Source organism: Marmota monax, unplaced genomic scaffold (assembly GCF_021218885.2).
Source record: "Marmota monax isolate L192 unplaced genomic scaffold, Marmota_monax_Labrador192_F-V1.1 WCK01_AAM20220418_F8-fsc00060, whole genome shotgun sequence".
Taxonomy (NCBI): Eukaryota; Metazoa; Chordata; class Mammalia; order Rodentia; family Sciuridae; genus Marmota; species Marmota monax.
In genome coordinates this window covers 3515905-3528231 of record NW_026692826.1, presented here as the reverse complement: position 1 = coordinate 3528231, position 12327 = coordinate 3515905, and the positions used below count along the sequence as shown (strand labels likewise).

The window sequence follows — 12327 nt, the reverse complement described above, 5'->3', positions numbered from 1 at the left end:
TTAGTAATGAAACATGAAAACCCTATTGGTGAGCGGTAGCAGACAAGACGGAGAGATAGAGAGGAGACAAATCACAGAGATTTCATTCTATTCTAAGAAGAGTAGATTTTTTTTTTTTTCTTGGAAATGACCAGAAGCTTTTGAACGAGTTTAAGAAAGTGAGTAGATTGCATTGGAGCTGTCATCTGAAGTCTCTCTCTGTGATTTCTACCAAGAGGCTGTTCCACTCCCTTCCCACCAAACACTATCTGATGGATAGAATCTCCCCCAGATAGAACCACCTCTGACAAGACTCTACAGAGATAAAAGGAAGCATCTGGATTCACAGGCATTTCCTGGCCCTTACTGACAATTCTTCCCTCTGCTCCACAACTCATCTGCCATCCTCCACCATCAAATAAGAGGGGACAGAATCGCTAGTAGTGATATGGACAAGGATGGGCCCGCGGAGATGGGTGTGGTGGAGTGTTGAGCCAGTTCGTCTTCACTGATAAAGCTCTATAGGTATTGATCATTAGATTCACTGCTCTAAGTTCTGAATCGCACAATTAATAGACGACAGAAGAATTTCAGAGCTTAGAATTCTGAAACTCAGTTTCCCAGCAGGCCGCACTTACTCCAGAGTGGATATTTCAATATGTCTTTACTAGTGTTGTAAACACCGAATAAGACAAGTGACCTGAGAGTCATGGAAATGGAGTCCAGGAGGGTAGGACAAAGGAGGAATTCTTCTAGAATTTCTTAGTTTTTATGCTTATGCTCTTCTAGGCAAGTTGAACGATTCTTATTTGGCAAGATTCCATTGCATCTAGCCCACAACAGTGAAAGTCATGATCTTGACCATTTGCCAGTCATTTATTATTAGTAGTATTATTAAGTACAGGGTTTCACTAAGTTGCTGAGGAACTTGCAATCCTGGTGCCTCAGCCTTCCTAATAGTTGTTTTTACAGGTGTGCCTGACTACTCTTTAATTTTTAGTTAACTACTTTTATTTTACTGTTATTATACTGGAGAACATATTCACAATTTATTTTTTGATTATTTTTCATAGTAAGTATTAATGCGAAAGCCTAATAAATGCATATTCTCTCTCTCTCTCTCATGCACTGGAGACTAGAGCAACTGGTGTTTTCCATAGAAATGATTTCTCTGTATGTATGCTAAGTTCCTTGGAATGCTGGTCACAATGGGATTGAAAAACAGCTCTTAATGTTACTGCTTCTGAAACCTGACCTATACGTACCCCTTCCCTGCAGTAGCTGTCACCCCTGATCCTTCCCTGTGAGCTGTTTTCAGTAACCTTAGGTCTCATGTGCCATCTCTGGTTGTCCTCTTTGTCTCTCAGCCACCGCTCTGCTGCCCTAGCACACTGGGTTGTACGTTGGACAGGGAAATGTAAGGGTTTAGGATCTTACCTATACTACATATGAGAATAAGTGACAGAAACCTGGAGAAAGACTGCATTCAGTATTCTTGAGCTTATTATATTTTCAAGTATATGTGTAATAGTCCTGAGAAAATTAAGCGGCAGTGTAAGTCATTCGGACGAGCCCACACTAGTAGCTTTGAAGTCAAATGGGCTTTTTTGTTTGTTTTGGTGCTGGGGATTGAATCCAGGGGTGCTTCACCACTGAGCTACACCTCTAGCACTTTCTATTGTTTATTTTGAAACAGAGTCTCCATAAGTTGCTTCGGCCCTTGCTAAGTTGCTGAGGCAGATCTTGAATTTGGAATCCTCTTACCTCAGCCTCCTGAGTGGCTGGGATTCCAGATGTGCCAAGTGCTTTTGGTTTGAAGGGTAGTCTCAAGCATTCTCTAGCTGTGTGTCCCATGGCAAGTTCCTCTGTCACACGAAACTTCAGTTTCCGACTTGTGAGAGTTTAATAAGATGGTATTTAAAGTTTCTAGTACAAGCTATTGTATTCAGTGGGTGCTTAATAAGTGGATTATTATTATTATATGAGTATGGCCTTATTTCCTCCAAGCATGCAGGACTGAAAATGTGATGCTTAGCAATGAAAATCAAAGAGAGAAGTTTGGGTGCAGTTGTGAAGGAAGTGTCTGCCCGACCTGAGACGGGACCTTTGGTGCTGCTGACACCGCCAGGCTCACAGACCACACAGCCTGCAGACCCGGCCGAGTCGTAATATGGAAAGTTGAAATGGTTCCAAGCAGGGTGAGAAATACAACTGAAGTAGAGAAATCGATACAGAGCACACTTTGGGGTGTGACAGACTCAGGATTGAGTCCTGACTGTGTAAGTTGGGCCTTTTGTTCCCCTTTATCTGTACAATGAGAACAAATTTTAATTGTCCCGGACCTGTGAAGATGAAGTGAGTATGTGACTGAACCAACAGTGAGTAAAACCCAACATATTGTATTAAAAACTCCCACTTGCTTACTTTTTATTCGAAAATTTTGTCTGAATGTTTAACTTACTAAACAATGAGATCTAGATAAATTGAAGAATTTTCCCCCCCAAACAGAAGTGAGGGGTAAAGGTGAATTTCTTTGGAGATCTTGGTTGGGAAAGCCTGCTTTAGTCAGAATTTTTATCCCCATGACCAAAAGACCTGACAAGAACAATTAGAAGAGGAAGAGTTTATTTGCTGCTCATAGTTCTAGGGGTCTCAGTCCATAGAAGGTCAGCTCCATATCTCTGAGCCTGAGATGAGGCAGGACATCAAGGTAGAAGAGACAGAAGAGGCTTAGGACACAGCAATCATGAAGCAAAGAGACTAAGCTTTGCTCCTCAGGGACAAAATATAGACCCCCAAAGCATTCCCTTAGGGACCATTCTCCTCCAGCCATACTGTCTCTGCCCATAGTTACCACGCAGTTAATCCCTACCAGTGAATCCACGCACTGATTAGATTCAGGCTTTTAAAACCCAGTCACTTCACCTCTAAACTTTCTTGCACTGTATCACACATGAGCTTTTGGGGAACACCTCCATAACAAAGTCCAACAGCTGGAAATCTTACAATTGCAAGTTTCTCAATCACCCATTGACAGTGAATAAAGGGGATTCTGAAATGAACAAACCTGTGCTTCTCCAACTTGCCATTTGACATTTGAATAGGAAAGAAGGAGCAAGAAAGAAAATCTTGGCTGTTACTGAGAAATGCTATTTCACAACAGAACACATCATTCTCTTCATTCATATTAGCTATTTTGGGGAATGGCACCCACCAACCTAACAGAACAAAGAACTGGGACACATCTATTCCCCGTGCTTCCCATCATTGTTTCTCTCCCCTGCCGTCAGTCATCACATCCTGGAGAGAGAGTCTACCTCCCTAACAACTCTTGGATCCATCTCTCTGATCCACAACCTCTACCTTGATTTTCTCATTAAGTTCATGGCTGCAGACACCCAATTGGTTGTTCTGCCAGAGTTCTCACCTTCCTCTATCTGTTCTTTGCTAAAGTGATTAGGAAAAATGCAAGCTCCCTAACTTAGTACTTAAGGTTTTTAATGGTGGTGCCAAGAGTGAAATTTTGAGGTTCTTTAGTTAACATCTATGTACAAGCCATCAGTTTCGCTCCTTTTTAGCCAAAATCTATATTAAAATACAGCTTATGTTGTGCAAATAATGGCTCTTCACAAATCTCCCAGGGTTTCCTTCCAACCAGATTGTTACCCTTAACCAACTCTTTCACATATTCATACACATATATTTCACATGTGTGGACATTTCAACTAAGGACCCTTTATGGGCTGAAATGTGTTTACTCTATAGCCCCCTTTCTTTCTGGTCTCTTCCTCAGATCCTTTTCTCTACATGTGGTCATCTGAAACCACATGTAGTTCTCAGAAGAAGCAGGTTCTCTGTCCTATAGCAGGGCTGCCTGAGCTACCAGGAATGTCTACCCTCACACTCGCACTCACCTGAGTTTCCATGGTTACAGGTGGATCCTTATATTTTGCTTAAGAATTCCTCAAGGAATCCAGCTGCACCCCTCCTTACCAGCCTCCCCACCATCCTCCCCACCATCCTCCCCAGCCCAGACCTGGAGCACTGAAATGTGTTCTTTTAGGACCCCTGCAAACACTGTCTTATCTCTTTACTTTTGTATTTCCTCCACGAGACTCCACTGAACTTGAAGAGAGAAAGCTTATTTACCTTTGTGTCTTTGGAGCCTTGTAAAATTCCAGGCATCCAGCAGGCACTCAATAAATATTAATGAATAAAACTATGAAAAATGTATGCAGCCGCTCACTCCTGTGTGCACAGACACAGAGTCAAATACACAGAGAACACAGCTGTCTCAGCTCTGGTCTTGCACATCTGTGATCATCATGAGTTACCTGTTGAGTCAAAGTAATTTAATTATATGACCTGCTCCTGACTAATGAAAAATGACACTTTTTTAAAATATGGAAATCTAAATAAAAAAAAGTTTAGTGTGATTGTCAAATGCATGTTCTTGGTGTAAATATAACAATATGGAAATGATTATTTCTAGCTTCATTATAATACCCTGTCCAAACCAAGTGCAACAATTTAGAAGATTTTTAAAAAATCTACACAGATGTGCATTTAATGAGAAAATGAGGAAACAAGACCTATGCTGTGAATTGGTTAATAGACAATTCTCCACGAGACCTTTGCATATCTGCATGATTTTTTGTGCAAAGCACTCACTGTCTTTGTTCTGGGTTATCTTTTCAAGGATATTTATAGGACTACAGGATTCAGAATTGTTTAGTGCAGTACAAGAAAGATAATGTCTCTCTCTAGGGCAAAGATTAGGTTGGATTATTTCCTATATAAAATGTCAGTGTTTCCTAAACTTGTTGTTGCTCTCCTGCAATACTTGTACAGTGCTATCTGACCCCCTTTGTTCCATCTGGTGGTAATTATGAATCAGAAAACCATTTCAAATGCTGATACTCTGGTTAGTGATGTTGCTGTGAGTAGTAAACTGTTACTGTCTCTGATCTAGGAGTCTCATGTATTCTACTAGCATCCATGGCACGGTGGCAGGCTAACTTACTAACTTGCATGTGGAATAAAATCTCAGACCCTTCACAGTTCTTGACAATGTTAGTAAATAGTGATATTCAATGATTGTCATGCTAGTAGTATTGCCTTTCAATATTTTTTTTTGATTTTACATTTATTAATTAGTAAGACTCTGCTAAACTTTAGTAAATCTTTTCTTGATCTGAAATATACATTGTCTTTATATGATAATTTACACAGTGAATAGTTGTATAAAACTATCCACTCAGATAGTTTCGTGTAGAGAGGTGAATAACTTCAGGATACAAGACAAAGAGAGTGAATATGGACATTGTTATGTTCCCCAGAGAACAGAAGATTCGGTAGGTGACCCACCTACCACTTAAATTTATAGGATTGAAAAAGACTATTATTTCCTTAATTTCAAGTCTAAGACAGTTCAGTCACCTGAGAAGAGTTTTTCAATTTATTTCTAATAAGGCAAACGGGTTTTTATTGTGCTATTGTCTTGGTGGAGAGAACTTTTTTCAGTGATAAAAAAAACCAGTAACATGCTGTCAACATATAGATAAAATCATAAAAATATCAGAGGACCCATTTGACTTTCACAGCAAAGAAGGAAACAGGAAACATTTATTTTAGAACAAACACAAAGCAGAGAAAATGAATGATCCCTGTGGTTTGAGAATCAAGCTTTTATCCTGTTAGAACCATTGTTGAAAAGAGCAAAGCACGTTTTAATTCTGAATATGGAAAATTGTTCTTGAAAATTTGCTGCCCCTCAACATTGCTCTGAGAAGTTGTTGTCCTTTTAGAGATGGAAAATAAAGAGCTTACAGGGTAAATAGCCTACAACTCAGGATGGCTGACATTCAGAGAAGATTCACTGGTGAGTCTCTCTCTCATCAGAGTTATTTTGTTAAGGTAGTTTCTTTTTGTGCCCTGTAACAGTTGAACTGAACTGAAAAGAAACAGGCATTGTGCATCTTGGAGTAGTATCCTGCCACGGGCTATCAGAATGTGGAGGAAAGATGTGGCTCACACAGGACGTGTGACAAAAGCGGGGGCCTGAGCAGCAGGCTGAGAATCAGACCTTCCTGCCACACCCCATGACTCAATTACCAACTCACCTCATGCTTGTAGACTGTCTCCTCCACAGTGTGCATTTCCACGGTGTGGCTGACACATGATTCAAAAGACAACTGTGACAGTGTAATAAATGAGTGGCCACTGTTTCTGTTATTCTGATTTTCAGAAAATTTTGAATGATTTGGCTTTTTAGTTTAATAACAATTGATTCTGGTGATGTTTAAACATTGCATCTAAATGTTTAAGTTTTTAATTTAACATTACATTTCTAAAGGGAAAGAAACATGATACAGAACCAGTGAATTGAATGCTAAAGGTGTCTCCTACTGCCCACTCTTCCTGCTAATCAATCCGTGCATCTCCCTATGGAGGAAATCTCGTGCAGAGGGGTAACACTGTTCTCTTTTGAAATGAACTGAAGTGTGTTTTATGGGAAAAATTCATCAGTGACTTGAAAAACTGTGCACGGCATTTGGCCTTTTACTTTCTACTGACAATTAGTATTTTAGGAAGGTTCAATTAAGGTCTGCATGTTTAAAAATCTAGGTAGCAGAAACATCAAAGCATGATCACTTTTATTCATTCCCGGGATATTCCTGTGGGAATTAGTGCCAGATATTAGGCGGTGGTTTAGACCACTGCATGAATATTGTCCCCAGAAGCCAAGACAAGGAAACAACCTAAATGTCCATCAACAGATGAAAGGATAAAGGAAATGCGGGTGCACTGGATATACACAGAGCAGAATATTATTTAACCTTATAAAAGAAGGAAATCCTGCCATTTGCTACAACATGGTTGAGCAGATTACGCTTCCAGAAATGAGCTAGACATTGAAGGGCAAATATTACATAATTCCACTGATATGAGACTTGTAAGAAAATAAAAACAGAGTGTAAAATTCTTCTTGTCAGAAGCTGCAGAGAAAGAGAACTGGACATTCCCTGGTCGACCAGTATAAAATTTCAGGTATGCAACTTGAATAAGTTCTGGAAATCTTTTGTATAACACTTAACAATACTGTGTTATGCTCATAGAAATTTGTTAAGAGGCTGGGGCTCAAATTAAGTGTTCTTACAATAATAATAATAATAATAATAATAATAATAATAATAGATAACTGTCTGAAAATCTCCTGTACTCCATATGCTGAATGGATCTGGAGAAGGGATACTGCCTAATACCTGTGCGTACTTGTAGAAATATTCCTTGGCTCTAAATAAATGGCAAACATTCCTTAATATCAATAACAATAATAGGAAATAAACCCCCCACTATAAATGCGTAAGTTTGGTTTTCAATGTATTTGTTTCAATTCACCCCCAAGAGCCCCGTAAGGACAGGCTAGATTTGCTGGTTTTGCCTGGGGCCCATGTCACTGTTGGTGGTTGAGCCAGATCCTAGACTCTAGCTCTTTTCTCTCGATGGGGGTCCTTTAACACTCTGGCCTTGAGGTGGCTCTAGGTTTTGTCTTGGTTTTTGGGAGCCCTCAGTAGTGTAAAGGGGAGATTTTTAGGCAGAGATGGTCCATTGATGTGTGAACTAGGCAAAGCTACAGCTCTCAGTTATTCAAACACTAACACAGGTATTGCTCTGGAGGCGTTTTGCAGGTGAGTACAGTCTATAATTAGATTATTCTAGATAATCTGCCTGGCTCTGATTCAGTTAGTTGATAAGCCCTAAGAGTGGTGTGGAGACTCTCCTGGGAAGAAGTTCTGAGCCCAGGTTCTGCTCTGACATCCCAGCCTGTCCTCCCGACATCCTACCTTGTGGGTGTCATGATCGTCCACTGAGCCCACGCACTGATACGGGGCCAAAACTTATCTCCTGCTCTCAATGCTTCTCTGCCTGGATGCTCACTGACTACAGTGGTGTCCACTGCCACCCGAAACACCCACCAGAGCCGTCCCTCCCCAGGGTTGTCAAGGGTGCACCGGAACTGCCTTGGAGCAGGAGGCAAGCAGAGTGGTTCTGCGAGAACTGCGGCTGCAGGGTGGCCCTGCTCATGGGCCAAGAGGGCTGAATCTAGGCGGAGTGCCACGAGATAGTGGTCTTAGGTGCTCCTAGTTCATGGACTTTAAACTCAAGGGAATCCTGCAGGAGGCATCTGGGGGAGGGTGCTGATGGTTTTTGTTTTGTTTTTGTATTTTTTTGGTTTTGTGTCAACAGGACTCTTTCTGACTTTCCCAGCTTTCTAAGAATGTTCCAAACCTCAGAGTTTTGATTTGGCAAACTTTAAGCCTAGCTAGTCAGTCTCTGAGATGGTGGCCTTGAAGTGGCCAGAGGATGCTTGCATTGCACCTATCAGGTGGCTACAGGGAGCCTGGACTGAACTCCGCAGTTACAAGACTGCTCTTGACTGAATTTCATCCTTCCCAAAATTCACACAGAAGCCCAGACCCTTAATGTGGCATTTAGAAAGAGGGTTTAAGAAAGGAACTAAAGTCAAATCGAGTCATGAGGGTGAGGTCACAATCTGTAGGACTAGTGGCTTTATTGAAAGGGACAGATTTATTTCACTGAGCACTCACAACAGAAAGGCCATATGTGGACACAGTAAGAAGGTGACTGTCCCCAAGTCAAGAAGAAAGTCCTGACCAGAGCCAGACCACTCTGGCACCCTGATCTCAGACCTCCAGCCTCTTGAACTGTGACAAAGTTAATTTTTGTTATTTAAGGGACTCAGTCTCTGGTAATTTGTTGTAATGTTAGGACAGCCTGAGTAGATCAAGACAAAAGTTGACTTTGGTAAATAAGGGGAGCCATTGCCACTGATTTTAGGGCCAAAGACCCTGAAGGATTATTTTTATTATTGTCTTTTTATAATGAAGAAGAAACAGAACTTTTTCACTAAATACAGGTAGAGCACATCTGGAATTATGGATAGTATGGTCACCTGAATAGTCAGCCCAAGATAAACATTTATTGAATTGGGCTGGAAAATCATAGAACTAAAGCCAACTATGCAAGAAAAGGTAAGAGGGAACACCTATGATAGTTTAATATGATTATTTTTTAGTGTTCATTGAAATTATGAGTCTACTTACTACTTATAAGGGCCAAAGTGAATTCTGTTCTGCGTACATGAAGCACCAAATGCAAAATATTTTCCTTTGGAGTTTTCTATGGATACCTACTGATAGACATTGCTGTGAGTTTTTGCTTAAAGACTTTTCTGAAGTTACTGCTGGAAGACTGCAGTGATTTGGGTTTTTTTCTTTTCCTGGGTCCTACACCTGCCTTGGATTCAATAGTAAAGAAAGTGTTTTTAAAAACAAAGAATAATAGCCACCTTACCTTTTAGGTTAGGCACCGGTATCTTTACAAGGGCAATGTGGGGCATTCTTTGTACAGCATTTACTCTGGCAAATGTTCCATACGTATTAGTTGTTCATATTCAGGAAGGTATCCTGAAGTAACCAACCTTGGACCTTGCTGGTTATAAAACACAACCCTTTGCTGCAGATCTGCTGTAAGATTGTGTAGCTAATCTGCCAATTTTTTTTTTCCACAGGCACTGTGGTCTCTTTACAATCATATGTATGCTCACAACTTATGTTATGCACAGTTCCTATTATTTGGAAGAGGAACAAACTGCATGAGAGATACAAAAGGGCACGTTCTATTGGCAGCGAGAAGCCCAGGAGCATCTGCTGTCTTTACACTGTCCAGCAGATCAGGAGTTTGGAAAGGGGCCTGGCAACACCACAGGCCTTTTGTGTCTGGAATTTGATTCTCCAACAGTACAAATTAGGAGCAGTGGGGTGGGCACAGCCTCCTCATGGGTCATGAGCCTGCATTAAGTTTTGAAAAGCATTACTCAGTGGAGGATGAATCAAGATATTTTGCAGGTTTCTTATATTGTCATTGGTAGCAATAGATCTGCTTCTACTCCTTTTCTCTTAAGGTCACAGTATTTTAGTTTCTGAAAACAGCCATATGGGCAAAAAATAGTATTTCTATAAATCCTAGAGGATATTAGAATGTAGGATAGAAAATGCAATTGGATAAGGTTACAGTATAAAGCTTATTTTTTATGTGAGTAAATGTATTTAATAAATGAAATGGAAAATGAAACCAAAACACAAAAAAATTAGTCAAATGTCTAAAGCCTCAAATTAAATAAACATGTGTTATCTGTCTATCTGTGGTTGTCTATTTGTCTATCTGGGCATAAAGATAAGATTGAACCCATGAAATTATAGTTTTAGAGTTCACAACTGAAAAATATTAGAAATTTCATGGCATTCAACCAAAAATACACACACAGAGACAAAAATACGGTTATTATTAGGATTTCTGTCACCTGTAACTTCCTTTGCTTTTATTTAAGTGATTTATTCCTGCAGCTGTATTCTTATCTCAAAGGGTGACCTTCACCCAGATAGAGTTAAAACACGCCTCGGATTAACCTTCAGGTGTGTCAGACCTTATCGGTAACCCAGTGAATTGCTTCAACACAGATTTCAGCACGTACCTCCATCATCTAGTATTGCTTCTTACTTACTGTTTTTTCCCCCTCTGAAGAGTTTAAAATCACACAAGCGGCACAGATTTGTGCAACAAGTGACATATTACAGGATAAAAGCAGTTACTCTGCCGGTCCCACCTGGTATCCCGCCTCCTTTCCGGGCATCCCCCGGCCGCAGGCTGGGTCTGGCCTCCGCTTTCTCCCCTGGGGGGACTCTCACGTCCTTTCCCCAGGGGCGAGCACTCGGCGGACTCACCGCACAGCACGTCCTCACTGGTCGGGTTACGGTGGACAGTGAGACGGCTCGTCCCCGTTTCCTTCTCGTGGGTGTTGGATTCGACCACAGCGATTTCATAAAAATATTAGAGAAGCAGCGCCTGCCCGTCCCTCGGTGGTCCCTTTGGCTCCCCCGCCGTTCAAATCCGGCTCTTGCGCGCCCCCTGGAGGCCCTCGCGCGGTAGACCACAGCGCTGCTCCGCCTGGGGCTCCCGTTAGGTGGCCCATGTGATAAGATGTGTATTACATTGCTTTTAGGCTTCATGATGTTTTCACATATAATTGCTTCATTTACTTATCAAAATAGCATTGGGAGATAAGAATGAGTTTGTTCCTATTTAGCACTTGGAAAAGCTTGAACCTGGAGTGACGGGCCGGACTTTCCTAGGATTGTCAGCTTCCTCTGAGGATTAAGACCCAGGTGGCCTGATCCCTGGCTGAGTCACCTCCCTGCATCCAGGCTGAGTGTCCGACGGCTCTGCTGCACACCACAAGCCCTAAACCCTACAAACAAAGCTCTGCTGAGGTTCACCTTCACGCCATTTATGCCCAAGGTGAGGCCCAATATAAAAAAGATGCAGTCTTATCTAGAAGTCATATTCAACTGATTAATAAGTACAGAAATGTCAGGAGCAGCTCCTAGATATTCCCAGGGCACTGGAGGGTGGCTGCCCAGCCTTCTCAGAGCTTTTTCTTAATCATGGTTCCTAAGATCCCCAGGAGGACTTCAGGAAGCATACACACACCCCCGCCACCCCAACCCCAGCACAGCTCTCAGTTAATCACATCCCCATTCCCCTGAAATTGGATATGCAATTGGATAAGCCTATTTTTTCATGTGAGTAAGTGTGTTCAGTGAATCACATTCCCATTCCCCTGATACGGTCCTGTCCCTCCACTGCCACCTAAACAATGATCGACCTGACGACCACGAATCTTGGAACTTCCCAAGCCACTTCATGTCTCTCAGGCTTCAGTTGCTTCAAGATCTGGAATAAAATAGTGCCCTCAGCACAGGTACAAGTTGTGAAATCATGTCAACCTGAGGCCGAATCCTGGCCTTGGCCTGGTGTACCTGTCACTCAAGCTTAGCTTACTTCCTGTGCTGCCATCTTGCAAGTTATTCCTGCATGTTCCACGGTTAGACCAAGAGTATGGAATACTTCGGGGATTATCCAGGTTAGTTATTCAAACTGGGTGGCGTTACCTTCATCCACACAGTCCTTCTAATGGCAGATGTTCTGAAGAGTTGTCCATCAAATAACATCTGGACTATGCCACCCGACCCTTGAGAGCTGACAGCCAGTTTGCTGTCAATATCTCCATCAGTGCTGTTGACAGCTATCTCATCTAGGAAGCTTGAAGATTCTTGAAATTTGCTTGATATTTCACTCTTAAAATTTTTTCAAAGATATACTAAATGTGATATGATTTATGATCACCCCAAAAGGGTCTGTGATGGAGATAAAAAAGCTACTGCCACCACTGTCTTCCCTATCAGTTGGGGCACACCTAATCAG

At 41.6% G+C, this 12327-nt stretch overlaps 1 protein-coding gene and 1 long non-coding RNA gene across 2 annotated transcripts in view; one reads left to right on the top strand and one right to left on the bottom strand.

The window, feature by feature from the left end:
- The window catches only part of Dok6 (docking protein 6), a 372278-nt gene that overhangs the window by 16471 nt on the left and 343480 nt on the right, over positions 1–12327 (bottom strand). The window lies entirely within an intron of this gene.
- Positions 6665–12327, top strand: part of LOC131424325 (uncharacterized) — a 73668-nt gene continuing 68005 nt past the window's right edge. The window contains exon 1 of the long non-coding RNA XR_009227108.1: positions 6665–7029. This is a non-coding gene — a long non-coding RNA (uncharacterized LOC131424325). The remainder of the gene's footprint in view (positions 7030–12327) is intronic.